Source organism: Perognathus longimembris, chromosome 3, assembly GCF_023159225.1.
Source record: "Perognathus longimembris pacificus isolate PPM17 chromosome 3, ASM2315922v1, whole genome shotgun sequence".
Classification (NCBI taxonomy): Eukaryota; Metazoa; Chordata; class Mammalia; order Rodentia; family Heteromyidae; genus Perognathus; species Perognathus longimembris.
In genome coordinates, this window is record NC_063163.1 from 20,574,638 (window position 1) to 20,599,180 (window position 24,543).

Below are 24,543 nucleotides of genomic sequence, written 5' to 3' on the forward strand. Positions count from 1 at the left end.
TGGTTGAAGCAATCTGTGTGTAAAGGAATAAATTACAGAGGACTCAACAATAATATGAGCTGAGTGGTAGAGACCTATGTCTGTAATTCTAGCTACTCAAGAAGCCAAGATCTGGAGGATCATGGTTTGAAGTTGGCCTGGGCAGAAAAGTCTGAGGGACTCCGCCTTCACAATAACTAGCAGAAAGGCAGCTGGAGGCATGACCCAAGAGGTAGTTTGTCAGCTGAGCAAGTGCAAGGCCCTGAGTTCAAACCCCATTATTAGAGAAAAATAATCTCAGTCTTATGTATCTCATAAATATGCTTACTTATTCCCCCCTTTCCTATATTTCATTCTTTGAGATTTAATATCATTTCTAAAGTGTCATCTGACTTGTTTGTGGACAGCAAACTAAAAAAAAAAGATTTAGCCAGGTGCCGGTGGTTCATGCCTGTAATTCTAGCTACTCAAGAAGATGAGATCAAAGCCAGCCAGGGAAGGAAAGTCTGTGAGATTCTTACCTCCAATTGACCACCAGAAAATCAGAAGTAGTGCTGTAGCTCAAGTGGTAGAGCTCTAGCCTTGAGCTGAAGAGCTTAGGGAGCTCAGGCCCAGAGTTCAAGCCCCATGACTGACCAAAAAAAGAAAAAAGAAAAAGAAAGATTTAATCAATGCTTATTCCACAGATCTTTATGAGACAATTACAAAGAACTAGCAATGTAATATAGGTACAATACGGGCTAGGGAAAAGTTTCTGGAGTTATACTCTCAGGCTATAGTAACTTCTTATTCACAAATGTGACAGTCAGAAATGACAACATTCCTTAGGGCTAAGTGTGAACCTGCAGTGGAGGTAAAGGGAGTCAGAAGACACAAGAGAGAATTTGAACTTCAAGTGGACAAGTGGACTGAGGTAAACACCATGGTCTATGTGAAAGTTATGCTATGCCTTGTGGACTAACCCCTGGAAGCTGCTCTGACTTCTCAAATGGGAACTCTTCCATACAACTCCTTAAAGACTAATAATTAACAACAGCAATAATAATGGTGATGCAAAAAAGAAAAGCAATAATTTCTTTTCCCAGAAGATTTCGGTTCTTTGCTCATTTCAATGATTATTTCCATTTCAATTGGATTTCCTCAATGTGTCTAAAATTTGCTTTGCAAGTGTATCGACTCTCTTAAATACTGAAAATAGAAAGTTAATTAGCATAGGGCCATAATTCTAGAAGGCCATTTAACAAAACCTAAGCTAGTCCTCACAAAGACAGTCAAGGAAAGATGGGAAGAGAATTTATTGCCGACACCATGGGGGACATATAGTGATTCTGCAATAATGGCATAAGCTTTTGTGGGGAAGAATATAAGTTTGAATTCCAGCTTTATCATTTATTGGCTTGAGCAAGAGATTTAAAACTCTCTACCCTGATTGGTAGGATCTGCTAAAAGGACTATGAGATTGCAATGGGATGATGAAAAAGCCCTTGAAACCATGATGAGCAAGAAGCATATATGACATCAACGTTTCCTCTTCCCTCCTAATTATTCATATTATTATAACAAGAAAAAATAATTATAGGAAGTGGAGCTGTGGCTCAAGTGGTATAGCGCTAGCCTTGAGATGAAGAGTCAGCATCCAGGCCCAGAGTTCAAGCCCCACAATTGACACATACAAAAAAACAACACTATAATCATTATTTTTTAAACTGGAACCCAGGACATTGTACTTGCTAGATAAGCACTTTGGTACTGAGCTACATCCCTCTTCTATAATTATTATTTGAATAATAACAAATAATATATTTGTTTAATGTGGGAACCCGTGAGAGATAAGAACGGAAACAGAAATAAGGTGTGTAGATCATGGATGGTCTTGTATGTTTTCCTAAGGATTTCTGCCAAGATGTATCCTGTCATTCCTGGGAGGAAATGGATGAACTACAAAAAGGCAGGGAATATGAACAAACCTGTGTTTTCCACAATGAATTTAAGCTTAAGGAAGAGAAGATGAAATCTAGACTCTACCAAAAAATTATGATTTAGTTCAAATAATGATAAAATCTTCAAATAGGACTGATCTCAGAAATAGTTCAAACTAAAAGTATCAGTAATATGTGGGGAAGGCAAAGAGAGGAGAAAGGTTAGGAAGAGCTTTTGGTTTCTGATGTATGATTGTGTCATTAAGTGAGAAATGGAACCTGGAGGAGAAACAGTCTGAGGTTAGAGGATGGAAGTGCAACAAACAGCCCATGAATATAAGGTTGACACAAAAGCCATACTATCTCAATAATACGATTGAACTAATAAGAAGCACAAAAGAAAAATATAAAATAGCGCACATATCAACTCATAAGAAAAATGCAAATTACAGTACATATTCCAGATGGCAACAGAAGGTAGAAAAATCCCCTGAGGATGTGTAAAGATAGATATTTGTACAAAGAAAAGAATAGTGGAAAGTTGGGTATGGTGGTGGCACAGCATTTGGGAGGCTGAGACAGGAGAATCATAAAGGGAAAGTCTGGGTTATAAAGTGAGATCCTGTCTCATAAGTGAAAAAAAAAAAGATGTGGGGGGTGCTGAGTGTGGGGTGTGTTACTTGTTATTCCAACTATGAAGGAAGCAAAGGTTGGAGGGTTTGGGTCCAAGGCCAGCCAGGAAAATGCACAAAACCCTATCTGAAAAATAAACTAAAGCAAAATGGTATGTGTGTGTGTGTGAGTATGCTTTCAGTAGTAGAGTGCTTTCCTAGCAATTACAAGACCGGGAGATCAACCCCAGTACCATCAAAGAGAGAGAGAAAGAGAAGAAATGAAGTAAAGTTGTAGACCAAAAACTAAACCTTTTGCTTAGAACAGAAACAAAAGAGAACAAGAAATAGAAGGAACACTCAGCAAGATGAGAGAGGCTAAAATATGTTCTATGTAGACCTTGGAGCACAAGGAAGAAACAAAATCATTACTATTTATTTATATATTTTCATCTAAAATCCAGGAAGTAATGGACCTTCACTGATGTTTTGTCTGTTTCTGATAGAAGCATATGCTTTTGATTTCTCAATGACTATTTGTAGTCCATCTTATTTTTTTCTTTGATGCATTAACAGTCAACTAAATAGCTGCTATGAGCAAGATGCTATTCTAGATGGATATAAGGAAAGACAGACACTACCCTAAAAGGACTTATTAAGCTAATTGGGTAGGCAAAATGTAACAAAATGAATTCCAAAATACAATACAAAAAAAAAAGATCTTTAAGGAAGAGTTCAAGACCACAGTAGAAATGATACCAGTTAATACTTGTCATCTAAATGCTCACACAATTCTATAATATTGCAGTTCTGAGAAAGAAGACTCCATTCCAAATGGAGGTGGAAAGAGAAAAAAGTAGACATTATCATTTGATTTAAACTATGGGCAGAATTTAAACAGGGGGCTGGGAATATGGCCTAGGGACAAGAGTGCTTGCCTCGTATACATAAATCCCTGAGTTCAATTCCCCAGCACCACATATATAGAAAATGGCCAGAAGTGGCGCTGTGGCTCAAGTGGCAGAGTGCTAGCCTTGAGCAAAGAGAAGCCAGGGACAGTGCTCAAGCCCTGAGTCCAAGGCCCAGGACTGGCAAAAAACAAACAAACAAACAAAGAATTTAAATAGGTAAAGAGGTGAGCACTGAAATGGGAGGAGACCTGGATAATCAGAAGCGCAGGCACAGCAAAGTATTCGAAGTCAAGAGAACAGCAAGTGAACCATTGGGCTCAAATGAAATTCCTTATGTTGAGAGAAAAATGAGAGAGGGGGCTTTGGACTAATAGAGCACCCCAGTTGGGCACTGGTAGCTCATGCTTGCAATCTTAGCTACTTAGGGGGCTGAGACTTGAGGATCAGGATCATAGTTCAAAGCCAACCCCGACAAGAAAGTCTGTGAGGCTTGTATCTCCAGTTAACCACCAAAATGCCAGAAGTGGCACTGTGGCTCAAGTGGTAGAATGCTAGCAAGAAAGCTTGGGGATAGTGTCCAGGCCCTAATTTCAAGCCCCAGGACAAGCACACACAAAAAATTACCTTGGATCTTTAAACTTTTAGTAAAGTGCTAGGACCTTTAGATAAATTAAATAAATTATATGATAAATGGAGTGAATTAGGGATGTAAGAAGAAAATTTAGATATATAATACGCCTATTTATTGCTATCAAAATATATGATCAAATATATTCAATGAATGATTGCATTTAATTGTGCACAACTTTGTGCCAAACACTTTTGCCCTTCATTTGATTTTTCCAAGCCACTCAGAAAACTTGTAGTGGATGCGACCCATTCTCACAAACACTATTTCATGATGAAGGACGTAGGGAATAGGAAAGACTGCAAGGATGAATGGGGATAGTGCAGGAGATGGAGTAAGATCTTCAGAAAGGCTTATGACTAGGATAATAAATATATAGCAACAACTTGAGAGTGGAGATTTAGAATTGGAGATTGTGGAGATTGTGGAGATTGTGGTGATTGTGAATTGAGGCCAGCTTGAACGACCCCACCTTCATGAACAAGCTAGGCTTGGTGAATCCTATTATCTCAGCTGTACGGAAGACAGTAAGTAGAAGGATCACAATCCAATCCAGCCTGAATAAGAAAAGCAAGACCCAACCTGAAATATAACTAAAAGGAAAAACAGCTGGAGACATGGTTCAAGACAGATCATGCCTGCTTAGCAGGCCCTGAGTTCAAGCCCAAATACCATTCATCTACCCTGGCTCCCCTAAATTCTTAATACATAAAGTTGGAAATGCCTTTGAGACACATAGTGAGCAGTACTCTATTTCCTGAAGAGTGCCCAGATCTTCTAATAATGCCTGGTGCCAAGAATACTACCAATCTGCAACGATTGAATGAAAGAATGATTGAGTAAGAATGCCTTGGAAAATGACGAAATCCTAGAAAGTGATGGCAACATTAACAACTCTATTAGCCAGTTAGGCTTGAAATATTCCTATTGCAGTTATTAAGTTGACAAGTTTTATTGGGCATGCAGTTGGAGGAACATTACCAGATTATACAAGTCAAACCAATTCCTGCAAAGAGGTTCAAAACAGCTAATTCTATTTAAGACTAGACCTTCAAGAATATTGTTCTATTAACAAAAGAATAACCATTTCAATGAATATGTAAGGACTTTTGTTAGGTATATTTATGGTATTGACTTGTGTTGATCTGTTGGAGAAAGTGCTGTAGAGTACCTATAAAAAGCCTCATGGTGTAACTTGTTGAAAATAAGCAAGAAAAAAAAAATAATAATTTCTCCTTTGAAATGTTATTTCATTTTTCTACTTGTTGAAAGCTAAGAAGAAAGAGCAAAGATTGTGTATACACTGCTAGATGACATCAAGTCTCTTTTCACAGCAGGAAAATTTAAGAGCATATATTTATAGTTTGAAGTAAAGTCAGAAATGAGAACTTGGAAAATATTCAGATGCCCAAAAGGGGTATTGCACTGATATACTTTTTATTTGAACACAAGCCAACATTACAATGCATACCAAATATCTAAGCTCAGTTCATAAGCTTATTATAAAGTTCTTAGATTCAATCTAACCTTAAATATGAAGTTTTTAATATATGAGAGTGGTAATCTTTTGACCATATGACAAGATCAGAAAACTACAAATTTCATAGTCCAACTTCATTAGGATATTAGGCAAAATAAAGTCATTACAACATTTTTTTTGACAGTCCTGGGGCTTGAACTCAGGGCCTGAGTTCTTTTTGCTTCTTTATGCTCATGGTTAGCACTCTACCGCTTGAGCCACAGTGCCACTTCCGGCCTTTTCTGTTTATGTGGTGCTGAGGAATCAAATCCAGGGCTTCATGCATGCAAGGCAAGCACTCTAAAACTAAGCTACATTCCTAGCCTGCACCATTTTATCTTTACATAATCACAAAGAAGTCATGATGCTTTGTTTTATTTTAAACAGACTATCATAGAAACTGAACTCTGTACTTCCCTACCTTTGGACAAACTTACTTTCCGCTTGCTTATATCTATCAAGTCTATCTCTGTACCCTTACCCATATATAGAGAATTAGATGTTTAGAAAGAAGGCCCAAAGATCTGTGTCATAATATGGGTCTAGAGTGATTGCAATGAACATTAAAAGTTGGATAGCAAGTAGTATACATTCTCCATGCCCAGTGACAAAAGTCAGTGTATCTGTCTCATATCACTGCTGGCTCTACTTCCCCAGTGTAATGATCACTGATGAGAGATGGAAATAACCAGTTTGATGCATATCAACTCTTCAATGTTTATTCAGACTACTTTGTAAGTGAATGCAAATTACACCAATATGAAGTACATTGTGAAATATAAACTACAATATAAACTATAATATCATTCTTTTTTTATTTATTTATTGTTTCATTTCCTTATTGTTAAAGTGATGTACAGAGGGGTAATAGTTTCATATGTAAGGCAGTGAGTACATTTCTTATCCAACTTGTTACCTCCTCCCTCATTTTCCCCTGCCTCCCAATTCACCATTTCCCTCCCCCCAATGAGTCGTGCAGTTGGTTTACACTGCACAGTTTTGTAAGTATCACTGTAAAATTTTGTAAGTACTGCTGTTACATTGTTTTTTCTTTTTATCTTTGTCTCTCAATTTTGGTATTCCCTTTCCCTTCCCTAGTTCCAATACACATATATACAATATCCAGGGTTCTAATAGCATTCTTAATCAACATACTTAATATTTTTTCATTTTTCTTTAACACTGAGACCAGACAAATAAGTTACCATGTTTAAGAATGAGGAACTCGGGTAAGGTCTCTAAGCCTTTTGGAGAACACCCCTCCCCAAAGAATAATCACCGTGCAAGTGGCCATCACCAAAGTCATTTACATAAGTATTTATCTGGACATACTCTTTATAGTTAGAGGAGGCTACTTAATGGAAGTGGTGAAGGGCCTCTGGATAAACAGACTCCTTCATAGTTAAGTACCATTGGATGAGTGTGTATTTGGGCAGTTAATAACTGCTTTATTTCTGGACGCATAATATTCCTCCTATTTCTTTCCTAGCTTCAGGAATGTGATGATAGTTGCATGTGATTTCTGTTTCCAATTGATCTTTCTGTCTTGATAATGACCTAAAGAGGAAGCAAATTCTGTAATTTATTTGGGATGTATATTTTACTACACATTCAGAAAAGTTCAGGTGTATTTTAGTCGATTGGGAGTTTTGTTATGTTTTATGTCTCCAGTGATACATTTTTAGAGAATCATATTGAAGATGATTTACCTGGAATGTTAAGATTTTAATCACTGAGAAATCATGTTTGCATGCTATAAAGGACCAAGTAACGGTGATTTACTAAACATTTGAAATGAAAGAAGATACTAAACATGAATATGCTCCATAAAATAAAACTCATTTATCTACCAAGGTTTCAAAGTTAGAGGAAAATTCACTGATGATGTGAAGAAAGGAAAGGGAAAATAGTTTGAAACAACTCATCTATTTGGAAAGCTGTTATTTATGAACCTCAAGCATATGGCCTCTGAAAATGATGATTTTGATCAATTCTAGCTAATTATCAGGGTCCTGACCTGGCAGACTTCTTACACTTATTTATCTTTCATGCAAACCATTGCTCATCCATATATCCAGAGGCTTCTACTCCAATAGATCAGATGGGATGAAAATGATATGACAATTCTTACAAGACAATGTATTTTAGCAAGATTTGATAGAAAGTGAAAAAAAATTATAGGGAATTGGGAAACTGTACTTTTGTCTAAATGTTGGATAATTTCCTGGACATTGACAAGCCTGAGTCAAATCACCAATAACAAACAACCCCATTTATTTTGTATTTATGTACAAATTCTACAAATAATTTTTATTCATTTTTACATATTACTACTGAAGATATTTCTATTCATGCTAGAAGACATTCACTTAAAAATTAGCAACAACTTGTATTCACTTAAAACCGATCTCTAATTAATTCCTCTTACCAGTCATTATAAATTATAATACAATATTTCTTAAGTGAAATTACATATACATATATTTGTTATTAAAATCACTGAGAAATGAACAACCATATCATTTTATGAGGTATATTCAAAACCTGGAATTTTCTTCTCATCATAGGCTATTTGCTATTTTGTAGTGGATAGAGGCTAATTAAACTTGCGATGACCTTGGTGTTGTAGTTGCAAATACTATAGTGTCTTGAGTCATTTACTGAGCTGTCAGTGATGGATGGAGGTGCTTCTCAATAATTAGGTGGTAAACAATGTTAACTGAGTCGTAATTCATACTAGCAAGGCTAAGGTATTTTATAGTAACATAGCAAATGACTCATCACTGACATCTTTGTAAAATGGTGTTAATCCCCTGGGATAAATCATATTTTTCATTGGGTACAAGATATAGTAGAAGATTATCATACTTCAAATAAGCCAGTGAATATATTCCTTTATCAAATTTCCCCGGTTCACAGAAGAGACTAAGCATTAGAAGCTGTTTGCAGTTCAAATTAGCACATATTTCAAAGTGGCAAGGCACATGGCATACCTTTTTCTTATATTGGTTCAATTGGCATAGTTGGCATGAGGCACATAACAAGTACATAGAACAAAGAATTCTAGCAGTTGGGAAAACATTGAGAAAAACGCAAATATAAATTTGTTGATTAAAACAAATATTTTCTCTTTGTCTTAATTCAGTTATTTTCTCTCCAACAATCCCACATATCCACATCTGTTGTATGAACATAATTTATCCCTTTCTTATTTCTCTTAACATTTTGGTAGACAGACTTTTTAAATGAAGACAGTCCATTGTAGAAAGGTTAAATGGCAAACTGTGACAAAGAAATAAGATGAAAAGAGAGTAATCTAGGTCTTTACAATTCAACTGCAAAGGCATTTTTATGAGAGCATATGATAGATTTCAAATTGTAACCTTATAATAAAATTATACTTACATCCTTAAGCCAATTCTGAAATCTGATTTTTATAGTGTTGAAGTGAAGAACTTCTAAAATGCACACCATCAACCACTTAAATGTAAAAGGTGGTATAGAAAACTTGCCAATCCTTTTATTTTCACATGAAGAAATTGAAAAGCAATAACTTTTACCTTGCCTAAAGATATGTAGAAAATGGCAGAATCTGGAGGCATGCAGAAGAAAATGGAAATAAAATGATCAGTCAGGCCCAGGTAGGAAAGTGTGAATGAGCTCCATGAGAGTGCAAACCACACAGACATGGTGGCCAATAAGAGGAATGTACACCCTGACTCGATGCCTATAAATGAGCTGTGATCTACTGGCTTGAAATATTGAGGTTATGATATATGACTTCTATCTATAGTGTATCTTTCTTGTCAGCATTACTACATAAATGGCCTTCAAGTTTAAAGGACTTTTAGTAACTACTTTACTATATCCTAAGTAGTAATCGTATAATGACCTATTTGCTCTCTTACCAGAAAAATACTTCTTGAACAAAATCATTACCAAAATAAAGTAAATTTGAAAGAAACCAAAGAAATCTCTTTGTTGAATAGATAATATGTTGAGGATTTTCCCAAGTAATAAATTTTAGGCCTATCCTCTTAGGATTTTGCTCATTTAAAAACTATCTAGATTTATTGGAAATCTAAATCATATATATATATATATATACAGACATATATACATATGTATATACATACATGTTCATATGTATATTTGTGTACATATGTGTACTTATACATCTATATGTGTGCATATACATACATATTTATGTATATATATATAAAGTTGTTCAATCAAATGCATTTAGAAACATCAATTTCTTCTAGATTTTCCAGCTTGAGTATATGTTTTTCAAAGTATTCCCTCATTATATTCTATATTTTATAGGCTTTTCCTTTTGATATCCCCATTTTCATTTAATTTTGAGTCTTTCCTCATTTTAGTCAGATTTGCTAAGGATATAACAATCTTGTTTTTTTCTTAAAGAATCTACCTTTTGGGGCTGGGGATATGGCCTAGTGGCAAGAGTGTTTGCCTCGTATACATGAAGCCCTGGGTTCAATTCCCCAGCACCACATATATGGAAAAATGGCCAGAAGTGGCGCTGTGGCTCAAGTGACAGTGCTAGCCTTGAGCAAAAAGAAGCCAGGGACAGTGCTCAGGCCCTGAGTCCAAGGCCCACGACTGGCCAAAAAAAAAAAAAAAAAGAATCTACCTTTTTTATTGTCAAACTGATGTACAGAGAGGTTACAGTTTCATACATTAGGCATTAGATACATTTCTTGTACTGTTTGTTACCTCCTCCCCCATTCCCCCTCCCCCTCACTCTTTCCCTCTCCCCCCATGAGTTGTTCAGTTGGTTTACACCAAACAGTTTTGAAAGTATTGCTTTTGTAGTCATTCATCTTTTTATCCTTTGTCTCTCAATTTTGGTAGTCCCTTTCACTTTCCTAGTTCTAATACCAGTATACACAGTTTCCAATGTACTCAGATAAGATACAGTGATAGTGCAGGTACAACCACAGAAGGGGATACAAGAGGATCATCAATAATAGAAGCTACAGCTACACATAGCACGTTGAAAGTAGCTACAACAGTGATATAATAATTGTTTCCATAACATGGAGTTCATTTCACTTAGCATCATCTCATGTGTTCATAAGGGTATAGCTATTGGGCTCTTGTGATCATCTGCTGTGACTAGCCTAAACCTGTACTAATTATTCCCTATGAGTGAGACCATAGAGTCCATGTTTCTTTGGGTCTGGCTCACTTCACTTAGTATAATTTTTTCCAAATCCTTCCATTTCCTTACGAAATCAGCAATGTCATTATTTCTGATAGAGGCATAAAATTCCATTGTGCATATGTACCACATTTTCCTGATCCATTCATCTACTGAGGGGCATATGGGTTGGTTCCAGATTCTAGCTATGACAAATTGTGCTGTGATGAACATTGTTGTGCTGGTGGCTTTAGTGTGTTCTTGTTTGTGGTCTTTTGGGTAGATGTCCAAAAGTGGGGCTGCTGGGTCATAGGGGAGCTCTATGTTTAGCCTTCTGAGGAATCTCCATACCGCTTTTCAGTGTGGCTGAACCAGTTTACATTCCCACCAACAATGAAGTAGGGTTCCCTTTTGGCCACATCCCCTCCAACATTTGTCATTGTTAGTTTTCTTGATATAGGACATTCTTACTGGGGTGAGATGGAATCTCAATGTTGTTTTGATTTGCATTTCTTTTATGGCCAGTGATGTAGAGCACTTTTTCATATGTCTCTTGGCCATTCTCATTTCCTCATCAGAGAAGTCTCTTTTTAAGTCTTTAGCCCACTTGTTGATGGGGCTATTGGTTCTTTGCGGTTTTGTTTTGGAGGAATGTAATTTTTTTAGTTCTGCATATATTTTAGATATGAGGCCTTTGTCCGTTGTATGGCCGGTAAAGATCTTTTCCCAATCTGTGGACTTTCTATTTATCTTGAGCTATGTCCTTTGCCCTGAAGAAGCTCTGCAGTTTGATGCAGTCCCATTTGTCCATCCTTGATTTGTCGCATTTCTGGGTCTTTGTTAAGGAAGTTCCATCCTGTGCCAAGGAGCCCAAGTGTTTCTCGTACTCCTTCTTTGAGTATTTTCAGGGTAAGTGTTTTAATTTCGAGGTCTTTGATCCATTTGGAATTGATTTTGGTGCAGGGTGATATATAAGGATCTAGTTTTAGCTTGTTGCATGTGTTGAACCAGTTTTGCCAGCAGCATTTGTTAAATAGGCTATCTTTCTTCTATCCTATTGTTTTAGCTCCTTTATCAAAGATTAAGTAGGGGTAGTTCTGTGGGTTCATTTCTGGGTCTTCAATTCTGTTCCATTGGTCTTCAGGCCTGTTCTGGTGACAGTACCAAACTGTTTTTATTACTATAGCTTTATAATACAGTTTGAAGTTTGGTATTGTAATTCCTCCAGCACTGTTCTTTCTGCTTAGGATTGTTTTTGCTATTCTGGGTCTTTTATTGTTCCATATGAATTTCTGGATTGCTTCCTCTATTTCATTAAAAAAGTGGTGTTGGGATATTAATGGGTATTGCATTGAATTTGTAGATAGCCTTTGGCAATATTGCCATTTTGATTATATTAATCCTCCCAATCCAGGAGCATGGGAGGTTTTTCCATTTCCTTAGTTCTGCCTTAATTTCGTTTTTCATGTTTTTAAAGTTCTCATCATAAAGGTCTTTCACTTCTTTGGTTAAGGTTATTCCTAGGTATTTTTTGTTTTTTGAGGCTATTGCAAAAGTAGTTGCTTTCCTGATTTCAGCCTTGGTGTTCGGGTCGTTAGCATAGAGAAAGGCCGTTGATTTTTGAGGGTTTATTTTATATCCTGCAACTTTGCCAAAGTTTTGGCTCAGCTGTAGTAGCTTGGGAGTAGAGTGTATGAGGTTCTTTAGGTATAGGATCATGTCATCTGGGAAGAGAGAAAGTCTAACTTCATCTTTTCCTATTTGGGTCCCCTTTATATTTTCTTCTTGCCTAATTGCTCTGGCTAGGAATTCTAGTACTGTGTTGAAGAGAAGAGTAGAGAGAGCGGACATCCCTGCCTTGTTCCTGATTTTAAAGGGAATGGCTTTAGCTTTTCACCATTTAGAATTATGCTTGCTGTTGGTTTGTCATAAACTGCCTTGATTATATTCAGGAGTGTTCGTTGGAATCCCAATTTTTCCAGGGCTTTTATCATAAATGGGTGCTAGATTTTATCGAACGCCTTTTCCACATCCAGAGATATAACGATGTGGTTCTTTACCTTGCTCCATTTGATGTGGTGGATTGCATTAATTGACTTGTGTATATTGAGCCAACTTTGCATCCCTGGGATGAGACCTATTTGATCATGGTGTATGATTTTTTTGATGACCTGTTGAAGTCGATTGGCCAGAATTTTGTTGGGAATTTTTGCTTCTATGTTCATCAGGGAAATCAGTCTATAGTTCTCTTTCCGTGGTGAGTCCCTGCTTGGTTTTAGGATGAGGGTTATACTGGCTTCATAGAGTGTGCCTAGTAGTGAACTTTCTCTTTCAATTTCATTGAAGAGTTTGAGAAATATTGGTGTGAGTTCTGTTTTGAAGGCCTTGTAGAATTCTGCTGTGAATCAGTCTGGACCTGGGCTTTTCTTGGGTGGGAGATCACTTATTGCCATTTCCATTTCATATATATATATATATATATATATATATATATATATATATATATATATAGATTATCAAACTGAATTACAGAGAGGTTACAGTTTCATACATTAGGCATTGGATACATTTCTTGTATTTCTTGTACCGTTTGTTAATGCTGGATATGGGTCTGTTTAGAAGGATTAAATTTTCATGGTTGAGTTTGGGGATATCATTTTTTCTAGTAAATCATTCATTTCTTCCAGGTTCTCGAATTTGTTGGCATAAAGGTTTGCAAAATAGTCCCTTATTGTGTTCTGAATTTTGGTTGTTTCTGTGATGATCGTACCTGTTTCATCTCTGATCTTGTTTATTTGAGTGTGCTGCCTTTGTTTTTTGGTCAGGTTTTCTAGGGGTCTGTCTAACTTGTTGACTTTTTCAAAGAACCAAGTCTTTGTTCTGTTGATTCTTTCTATGGTTTTTTTTGTCTCTAATTCATTAATTCTGATTTGATTTTAATTATTTGCTTCCATCTATTGACTTGGGGTTTGGCTTGTTGTTCTCTTTTGAGGAGATTAAGGTGCTTCCTTAAGTTGTTGAATTTCTGTTTCTCCAGTTTGTTGGTGTAGGCACTCAGAGATATAAATTTTTCTCTGAGTACTGCCTTTGCTGTCTCCCAAAGGAGCTGGTACTTTGTGTACTCATCTTGGTTGAATTACATAAACATTTGAATTTCTGTTTTAATTTCTTCAATGACCCACTGATGGTTCAGCAGTGTGTTGTTTAGTCTCCATGAATTGTAGGAATTTCTGTGGTAGCTGTTTGAGTTGAGCTCTAATTTTATTCCATTGTGGTCTGAGAGAATGCAGGGAATGGTTTTGATACTTCTGAATTTGTACAGATTTTCTTTGTGCCCTAAGATGTGACCTATTTTGGAGAATGTTCCAAGTGCTGCTGGAAAGAATGTGTATTCTGTTTTTGCTGGATGGAATATTCTGTAGATGTCGGTTAAGTCTAGTTGGTCTATGCAGTTGTTTAGTTCAGAATCTACCTTTTGTTTCATTGATTGTATAGTATTTTATTCTCCAGCTTTATTCTTATGTGATAAATGAAAATTTGGTGTTTGACTTGCTCAGGTTTTCCTAGTATTTGTGATATATCTTTAAGATGTCTGGCTTTTTTTTTTCTTCCTTTTAATGTAGATGCTCATGGCTGTAAATTTTCTAGTTATGTCTGACTTTGTTGTATGTCAAAGGTTTTTGTAGGTTGTATTATTATTTTCATTAGGTTCTAGAAACTTTCTGTTTTCCCCCCTCTCTATTATATAGCTGTTAGATGAACTACTCTTTAGATTTCAGTTAAGTACATTTGGCCTAGAGTATAATGAGTAGAGAGGATATAAGTCACTTGAAGACATTTTAAGCAATGACATTGACAAGACAATGACAATGACAAGAGAATATCAAAATAAAGAAAAACCCAGGACATGGATTCACTGCTGAATTTTATCATACTTAAAAACAACATTTAAACCCTTTGTGTGACTGCTTAGAGATAATAATATAAAGTAAAATGAACTAGCACCAATTCTCTTCAAACTGTTCAATGAAATAGAAAGGGCTGGAACATTTCAAAACTCATTCTTTGAGGCCAATATATATCAATATTAGCCAAAGACATAAGGGAGTAAAAGAAAATTGTAAACCAATCACAAAAATCTCAACAAAATACCTGAAAACAGAATGCAACAACACATTAAAAAGATCACCTAACCTGCCTTAACTCAGTTTTCATCACTAAAGAGTGCCACGTTCATATCTTGACTGGTTTCCTTAGAGAGTTAGAAAACTAACATTTTAATTACTAGCATCTTATGTAGTGAATGGCTCATCATATGTATTCAACAAATGTTGATGAAATTAATTAAAGAAATTCTAAAATGCACAATTACTTATGAAAAAGATCATTAATTCTTTGTGGAAAAACTTGGTAACTACACTGAAAATTGAAAATTATAATTGATTTTACAGATGTGTGTTCTTTGGCATGGACATTAATATCAAGGCTGTGTATCTTGTTTGATATGAAATCTGATGTCTCTAGAGTCATAAGGCAAGATTATCTCTTAGTACTCTTCCTGTTTTCAGATTCATAAATTTAGGATGTAAATGCTGTTTGCTTCATGCATATGATTAGATTCACTTACAAGACTTAGAATTAATTGAGGTGGAAAGAGTAAGTCTCAGATTTTATTTTTTATATGTTAAGTCCTTTAGGAAATGAAGAATAAATATCTCAAAATCAGATGCTGTTAGTTTTGGGGGCATTGGTCTTTGAACCTAAAAAGGAAGTCAGAAATTACTTAGCCAATAGAAATCACATCATTTCCAAAAATTCCTCAGATCTTTTCTAAGTGCAATTTAACATGTTTATAAGATCTATATTATTTAAGTAATATATTTTTCATAAATCAAGGGGAAGAATGAAAACAATATGAGATTGGCTAAAGCTAAATACTTGCTCTAAATTAAGGATGGTTTTTGGTCAATATTTTGAAATATGGTCATGCTTTGTGGATTTCCAGGAGGGCAAAAACTGAAAGTCACTCAATTTTGAATTGCAAAGTTTATGTGTGCCATTGGATTTATAGCTATGAGAAATAAAAAAGGGAAGTGTATGAAGAAATAAAAACAATCTATTATACTTATCAACAGCCAGTGACAGTATACTGAAATTTTGAAATCCTTCAATAGCATAGTAAGGAAAAAAACTCTTACCCCCTTCCCCCCCAAAACCCCCGATTATATAATGGAGGATGTAGAAAGATGATTTATTTATGGCAAAAGGATGGACCCCTGAGAGCTGACATTTCCCTCTCCCTTCTCTTTCCAGTTAAGATTATATAAAAAGACATTGGACTGATACAGAACACTGAGCTTCTCTGCCTTAGTGATTGCTTCAGTAGCCACTGTGACCAGCTGCATGTGGAGCCGTGGACCACAGGGAGCTGGTTCCCCTCCTATCACTGGACATCCTCGAGCATGAGCAAGCCTTGAGCAAGTCTTCTGACTAGTTTGACAATGAATGACAGAAAATACTACCTGAACCCTGTCTAAAGTGGCATGTGAGTAAGCTTGGAGGAAGATCTTCTAAGGCCTGCCAACAGCCAAAAGAGTGGGAAACTGATGGTACTGATTTAATGGAGCCTAGAAATGAAAACACCATATACAATCACTAGATAGCAAACTTTTGAAAACTCTTGTCAGGCTGATTGTTAGATCAGCTGCTCCTGAATAGCATGGACACTGTGAGATAATAATTGCCTTCTTTTTGTACTCCTATTGGATGTGTGTGTGTGTTGGTGGGGGAGGGGGTTTATTATGTAGAATAGAGAACTGATATGCTTTCTTAATTCTGGTTGATATTTCCCACACTTTTTTGTGAAACTCATCCCCTTTGGAATTCTGCAAGCTTCCCTAGGATCTATAAGAGACACATAGCTCTACAGTGGAGTCTGTCACTTACGTATTTGGGGTCTATATTTTTATATATCCCCTTAATGCTCCCTGCTGTTAGACTTTCCCACCACCTTGAATGTTGGTGACCTTAATGCCCTTAATCACCTTCTTCCACATATTACTCTTTTAAGTCTTCATTCAAGTGCTATCTCCTATGTGAAGACTACACTCCCAAGGATACCAATCTACCCATAGCACAAGTATGTCCATCATCTCTTCAGAGATACTTCATGAGACATATTTTGCACAGTACATTCCAGCAGTAAAAGGGCTGGTGCTGTTTTGTCAACAGCATTTATCTATTAGCCTTATTTCCATAGCTAAGCGATTAAGCCCTTCAGGACATATATGACCTTAGGTATTTTATAACATAGAGAATCATCTAGTGTTCTTTTGAATACATAGTGGCCATTTATTTGTTAATTTTTATTTGGAAAAAAATCAGATTATTTTAAGATTTACCTCCTGGAAAAGTTTTGAAAAGCTTCCATTTTGATTCACTCTCTTCTTACTTTGATCTGTGTCTGGGAAGTAGAATTAACAAATGAACATTACAGAGTCCTAGAGGGGTTTGATTAATTGAGGAAATAATTAAGTATATGTATGGTGATCATACAAAAAGCAACAAATGGGCAGCACTGAAGTTCAAAAGGAAGAGTACAGAACTGTGTGGACTGTGTCCAATTGTATGTGATGATGCAGGAGTGGATGGAGGGAGAGAAACAAGCCAGACTTTATTAAATATGATGCTCCAATTAGAAAGAAGTAAAGATAGTTACTTAGATATAATTTACCAGTAGGATAGCTACAGTGGAAACTTTAATGATTTATAAAATGCTATTTTTCTTTCTAATTTCCCATGGGTTGTATGGGTATTTTAGTCAAGGTTGAAGCGAGTAATAGACATATCAATACAGTATGGGTTTTTCCATGCTTCATGACTTTGCATTATACATATAAGGGCCAATTTTAGCCTAGTTATGCATATGCAGAATCTTTCCTTTATGAGGAACATTCAGTTTAATATAGATTTCCAATTAGAATATTTCTTAATTATTAGAAATATATTATGTACCAAAGGATTACTGGCCAATCTTTCTGGACACACATGTAAAGCTGAAGATTGTAAGTATCATTTGGGGAACGAATTAAGGGGAAATATAACAAGAAGTGTTCTGCAGGGGTCAGTCCCCAGTTCAATGCTATTTAATATTTTTCCAGTGTCCACAATGATAGAATATCAAGTATGCTTGTTAAGTCTGTGAAGGCATCAAGTGAAAGACATAGCTGAAATCTTAGAGAACACAATTTAGAATTAAACATGACCATAATAAGGTAAGAGTGGTCAAATATGGGTAGAATGGAGCAGAAAGCATATGCATAAAACACAGCACACTAAGTGTAAAAATAATATAAAAATAGATTCAAAAAATACAAACCAACAAGGAAACCCCCTTTAAAGTGAGAAGTAAATCCAAAAGGATATTACTTCAATGTAAAGATCATCTACCTTAAAATAAAGTGACAGATAATAATCACAAAAGCAACAATGAAATCTTAATCTTTTTGTACTTATTTAACAACATCCTACAAACATGGTAATATATAATGAAGTCAGAATCATAGAAATTTATTAGCTCAGAGTTCCAGAGGCTGAGATGGTTGACCTAAAGGGCAATATCTGTAGAGACCTTTTTGCTGTATTACAGCATGGTAGGGGCTGAGAACCTAAAAGAATGAGAAGAAATCGAACTCCTTTTTATACAGAACCCACTCCTACAGTGATGGCTGTAATCTATTCATGAAGGCACTGACCCCGAGAACCAAATATTAGGCTTCATTCACCAGCACAGTCACACAAGGAGCTGGTTTCCAGCTCACGGACTTTGAGGAACAACTGAACTTTTTTAGACAAATATGAGCTACTTATGTAAGAATCCATCCAATCCTCATTAATTTTCTAAGATAACAAGTTACATAAAAAAGATAGCAAAGCGAGTTTATTTCATAAATATAAAGAATACATATGTACAGAGTATTCATGTTTTATAATAGAACAGTCCTCTAATATTTTTATTTATATCTAAGCTTGTTTTGTCAACTAAAGTATAATCTTGAAGGGCAAAGATTAAATCATTTAGGCATCCAAAAAGCATTCATTTAAAGAATGATGTTGTATAGGTATGTATTGGTTTCCTAAGATTAAGAGTACAAGAAATGTACCCATGGCCTAACGTATGAAACTGTAAAAAAATAAATAAATAAAAAGAGTGAGATATTCTGTTCTGTTTTGTTTTTTCTTTTGCTAGTCCTGGGGTTTGAATTCAAGGCCTGGGCACGGTCCCTGAGCTTCTTTTGCTCAAGGATAACACTCTACCACCACAGCACCACTTCCAGGTTTTTCTGTTTATATAGTACTGAGGAACCAAACTCAAGGCTTCATGAATGCTAGGCAAGCACTCTACCACTAAACCAAATTCCCAGCCCATGATTTTCTGTTTAAGTTATCCTTTAAAGTCTGGAATCCAGCTCAGTGATAGAGTACTTGTCCAACATGTGCAGTACCCTAGGTTTTTATCCTTATCATTGCCACAACAACTACGACAATAACAACAACAACAACAACAACAATAAACAATAAAAGTCACTCTGAAATAACACCTCTATTGCTATAACCTCTAAATCACCAGACAAATGGTAACAAAAGGTTTCTACTTTGTATATCCAAGTATAATTTCTTTGCCTTAGACTTTAGGGACAAAACATATGCTCTATTTTGTTTCTCTGCCATGTGTAAGTTTCTTTGATTATGCCATCAGTTCTCATGGTATAGCATAAGGAACTGTAGAGGTTCATCAAAGGTAGTATATGAAATTAAAGTAGTTTTATATTAATACCAAAATTTTATTTGAGTTTTTCACTTTCTTTTCTCTCCTAAGCACATTCTGATATTTTCCAGATACATGACATTGCAATAGATTGAGTACAGAGCCAGACATGAAAACTGAGCTGTTTCTCCCAGATTCCCCTCAGTAGATGAATGGATCAGGAAAATGTGGTACATATACACAATGGAATTTTATGCCTCTATCAGAAATAATGACATTGTCCCATTTGTAAGGAAATGGAAGGACTTGGAAAAAGTTATACTAAGTGAAGTGAGCCAGACCCAAAGAAACATGGACTCTATGGTCTCCCTTATTGGGAATAATTAGTACAGGTTTAGGCAAGTCATAGCACAGCATCACAAGGCCTAATAGCTATACCCTTATGAACACATAAGATGATGCTAAGTGAAATGAACTCCATGTTATAGAAACAATTGTTATATCACAGTTGTAACTACTTTCAACGTCCCATGTGTATATGTAGCTTCTATTATTGATGATGTTCTTGTATCACCTTCCTGTGGTTGTACCTACACTATCTCTGTAATCTTATCTGAGTATATTGGAAACCGTGTATACTGGTATTGGATGCAGAAAATTGAAAGGGAATACCAAATTCGAGAGACACAGGGTAAAAAAAGACAAACAACTACAAAAGCAATACTTGCAAAACTGTTTGGTGTAAGTGAACTGAACACCTGGGGGGGGAGGGAAAGGGGGAGGAGGGAGGGGGGTATGAGGGACAAGGTAACAAGCAGTACAAGAACTGTATCCAATGCCTAACGTATGAAACTGTAACCTCTCTGTACATCAGTTTGATAATAAAAATCTGGAAAAAAAAAAGAGATGTACAAAGCCCAGAGCTGGTAGCTCATACTGGTGATTCCCAGATACTCAGGAGGCTGATATTTGAGAATCACAGTTTGAAGCCAGCTTGGGCAAGAAAGTCAGAGAGACTCTGATTTCCATAACCACCAGAAAGCTGGAAGAGGTGCTGTGGCTCAAAGTGGTAGAGGGCAAGACTTGAGCTAAAGAGCTCAAGAACAGCACTTCAGGCCCTGAGTTCAAGCCTCACCACTGACAGAGAGAGAGAGACAGACAGACAGACAGACAGACAGACACAGAGACAGAGACAGAGACAGAGAGACAGAGTGAGAGAGAAATAAGTTTTAAATCCCCACTTCTCTGACTTTTTTGCTTTGTGAAATGTATTTTTAAAATAGAAGTTATTTGTGTTAATATATCAGGGTTTCATTGTTTTTATTTTAAAATTAATTAATGGATACATTTATGGTCCTTAGTTTAAATTTTTAATAGAGTAAATGTCAGAGACACAACCCACATCTCGAAGAGCTCTACAAACAAACAAAGCAAAAAGTGTAAGAAGCATTACTCTAGCAGCCTCTAGCTGATTAGGCAGCCCTCATTCCAAGAAACCATTTAAGACTGTCTTTCAGGTTGCCCGGAAGAGTGGAAAGTTGGTATAGATCAATAGATCTCAACCTTATCTGCACATTTAGTGTCACACTGAGCGCTTTGAAAATGATCATTAATACCTAGATGCTTTGTGGAAACTTGTCTATTTATGTATTTGATATTTACTTATTTAGAGCTTGAGATTCTGCTTAGAACTTTGTAGTTTTAGAACTTTCCTGCAGGCTTCAGTTATGCAGAGGAGGTTGGATATGAGGGAAGTAGACCTTCCTTCCTCTGTACTGTTACAATGGAGGCTTTACACCATCAAGAACCATTTTTTCCACCCTAAATGGAACATACCCCAATAAGTTTCAATGACCCAAGTCATCACTCCAGAGTAATGCCTACATGCCCTAAGGTAAGGTAGGTTTTTTTCCCTAATTTTAACATTGTTAATAGTTCCAAATAGTTTCTATTATCGTCTCCCTTATGATTCCTACCAAAGAAGTTACTACTCATTAATAATAATCATCATAGTAGTTTAATGATTAAATTCCAATGCTAAATTTAAATATTTAGCTCTTAACTTTTGACATCAAAGCACAGGAATGATTTGATATTTTGTTTTAAAAAATCACGACTTAGGGGCTGGGGATATAGCCTAGTGGCAAGAGTGCCTGCCTCGGATACACGAGGCCCTAGGTTCGATTCCCCAGCACCACATATACAGAAAACGGCCAGAAGCGGCGCTGTGGCTCAAGTGGCAGAGTGCTAGCCTTGAGCGGGAAGAAGCCAGGGACAGTGCTCAGGCCCTGAGTCCAAGGCCCAGGACTGGCCAAAAAAAAAAAAAAAAAAAAAAAAAAAAAAAAAAAAATCACGACTTAGATATTTTCCTCTGCTATATGAAATCTAGAAAGTCAAGCTGAAGTTAAACTCCCAAAACAGCATTTTTTTAAGCATAAGCCAAACAACTGGGTTAATTTCATTTCCTCTGTAATACTAGAGGATCAAAGGCTTCAAATGCAGGGACTCCTTCCCTTGTTCAGTGAACAATAGGTGAAGTCCCAGAATGAAAACTTCAAATTTGGGGGGATAATGATGCATTGGATTGGATGTTATGTTCTCCTTCCCCTCAGTTATAATTCCCTCTTGCCCTGTGCTTGCTTCCCCTCCCCCCGATACTAGACTTTTGAACTCAGACCGTTGTACTCTCTTAGCTTGCTTGCCCAACTGCTATATCACTACAGCCATGTCTCCAGCCCTGCCTCTTGCTTGTTACATAGTAAGTGGATCTCATGGACTCTTCTACCCAGCCTGATTTGAAACCAGGATCCTCTAGCTCTGTCTCCTGCATAGCTATGATGACAGGTATAAACCATCAACACCCAGCTCCTGTTCTTTTTAAAACATAAACTATGCATATTAAATGTTGTCATTAAATTATTCTAAGAGGAAGATGTATGAGTATGCTACTGCACAACAGAGTGACTGTAATGATCATGTTCAACCACCATGAGTTTTTAATCGACCCCTTCTATCAACTATATATTAACTATATAGTGTACAGGTTATCATTAATTATACCATCTCAACATCCTCTGTACCTAAATTATATTGCACAAATCAGAACAAAATTGGATTTAAAAATTAATCATGTATCTTTATCGCAATGATAGCTGGTTCATTAAAAAATGAATCAAAATTGTTTTGGAATGTCAATTTTGAGGATCATTATTGGAACCATTCACAAACATCTATGTGACACTGCCCAACTGTGAATAAAACATACATATCATAATACAGTAATTTTCTGAAAAGATAAGGTATTTCTTATGAGACAGTATGTCTAACCCAAAAGGTACTGTCCTATAAATTGTTTTTCATTTGCAAATTTACAATTGTTTTTCAGTTCCAACTTTTTTTGTGCTTTGTAGTAATTCCTATGACTTTCGTTATCCCTCAAAATCCAATTTACTTACCTACAAGGAAATTTTTATTAAGATATTGGGAAGAAAATATTAAATTGCCTATTAAAATATCTTAAGTAATTTTTCTATATGTGAGTTTGTTTATGATAGAAATAGAAGAAAAAATCTCTAATGTGCAGGAAATTAACCCCTTTATAGTACTAATGCATAATAAACAAAGCAGAAATAGATTTACCATGTACATATAAATATGTAGTTTTATTAGATATAATCTTTGCATAATTTACATTCTATACCAATTTCTAAGCAATTAGTGAGGAAACAGAGATCCTGTCTTATGATTAAAACACGATATTATTTTAAAGTATGTCTGGATTTTAGCAAACTGTTTTACTTCCCTATTTTGCTTCTTGATTACTATTTCCTTTTTTTATTATGTTGTAAAACATTCTGTACTTCTTAGAAAAAAATGAAATCCTTCATTCTCTCTTGCACTAATTTAAATTATTCCTTAGCAACTATAATCAAATGTTTGTTTCCCTTAGTAAATAAGCATCAACTGATAATTTTCAACAAGTAAAACCTACACATTTATTGCACACAAAATTCCTTCCTAGCCTGGCTTCCATTTGTATTATTACTTTTTAACATGTTTCACATGGATTTTTGTTGGTTTTTTTCTGTGTTCCAAACTTTACAATTATTTGAACATTGCAAAAGAGCAACATCAAGCTTATTTCTTCTCTTGTTAGTAGCTTATAATTACAGAACCACTTTGGGGGTTTCCCCTAATTTTATGCTGGCTTATGTTTTGCTCTCACCAACTGTATTTTTCTTCTTTCCTTTTTTATTTTCTAAGTAGGAAAGAATATGTTATGTTCCTCGTGGTTGCTTTTTCCTTGCAGAATTCCCCTGACTCAGCCCTGACAGATCTTGGTATCCAAGAGGGTGTCTGCTCACAGGATTAAAGGCAAGAACCTCAATTAGACACTCTCTGATTTCTTTAGATGTTTTTTCTAATCTTTTAATATGGGATTATAGGCAGCTAGAACCTATGCTGCTACTATAAAAATAGTGCAGACTCTTTGTTCTATAACATAAGCACTTGGCTGTTTAAAATCATCTATTTTTCTTAATTTGAATTAATTCTGGTCTAGATGAGGATAATGAACTTTGGTCAGCTCTTTGCGATTCAGAGTACAAACTAGCGTGATGAGCACTGGGAAGCCTGCAATCTCTCCTCAGTATCTGCTGGAAACTCCCTCAGAGACTGATTAGCTCACACTTGTCACAAATAGGGGAGATAATTACGGGGCTTAACAGTCTATGTGGTGGATCTTTGGAGAGGCAATGGGTAGATCTAAGACTGTCTTTGGATCAACCCTAATTTTTATTATTGCCCACATCTTGTGAGGGTTCTTTTTGTTAATATTTAGTACATCCCCAGAGACTAAACATTGTATTTTCCCAGAGGATGACATCACATTTCTTTTCCTCAAGATAAAATTGTCCAAATTAGATTACCCTTAATTAGTCTAATGCTACACACCATTCCATGAAGTATATTGCACCAGCACCATATCACAAGATTCCTATTGAGTGAACTCATATTTTGCCATAGAAAGAATGCTTATAAACAAT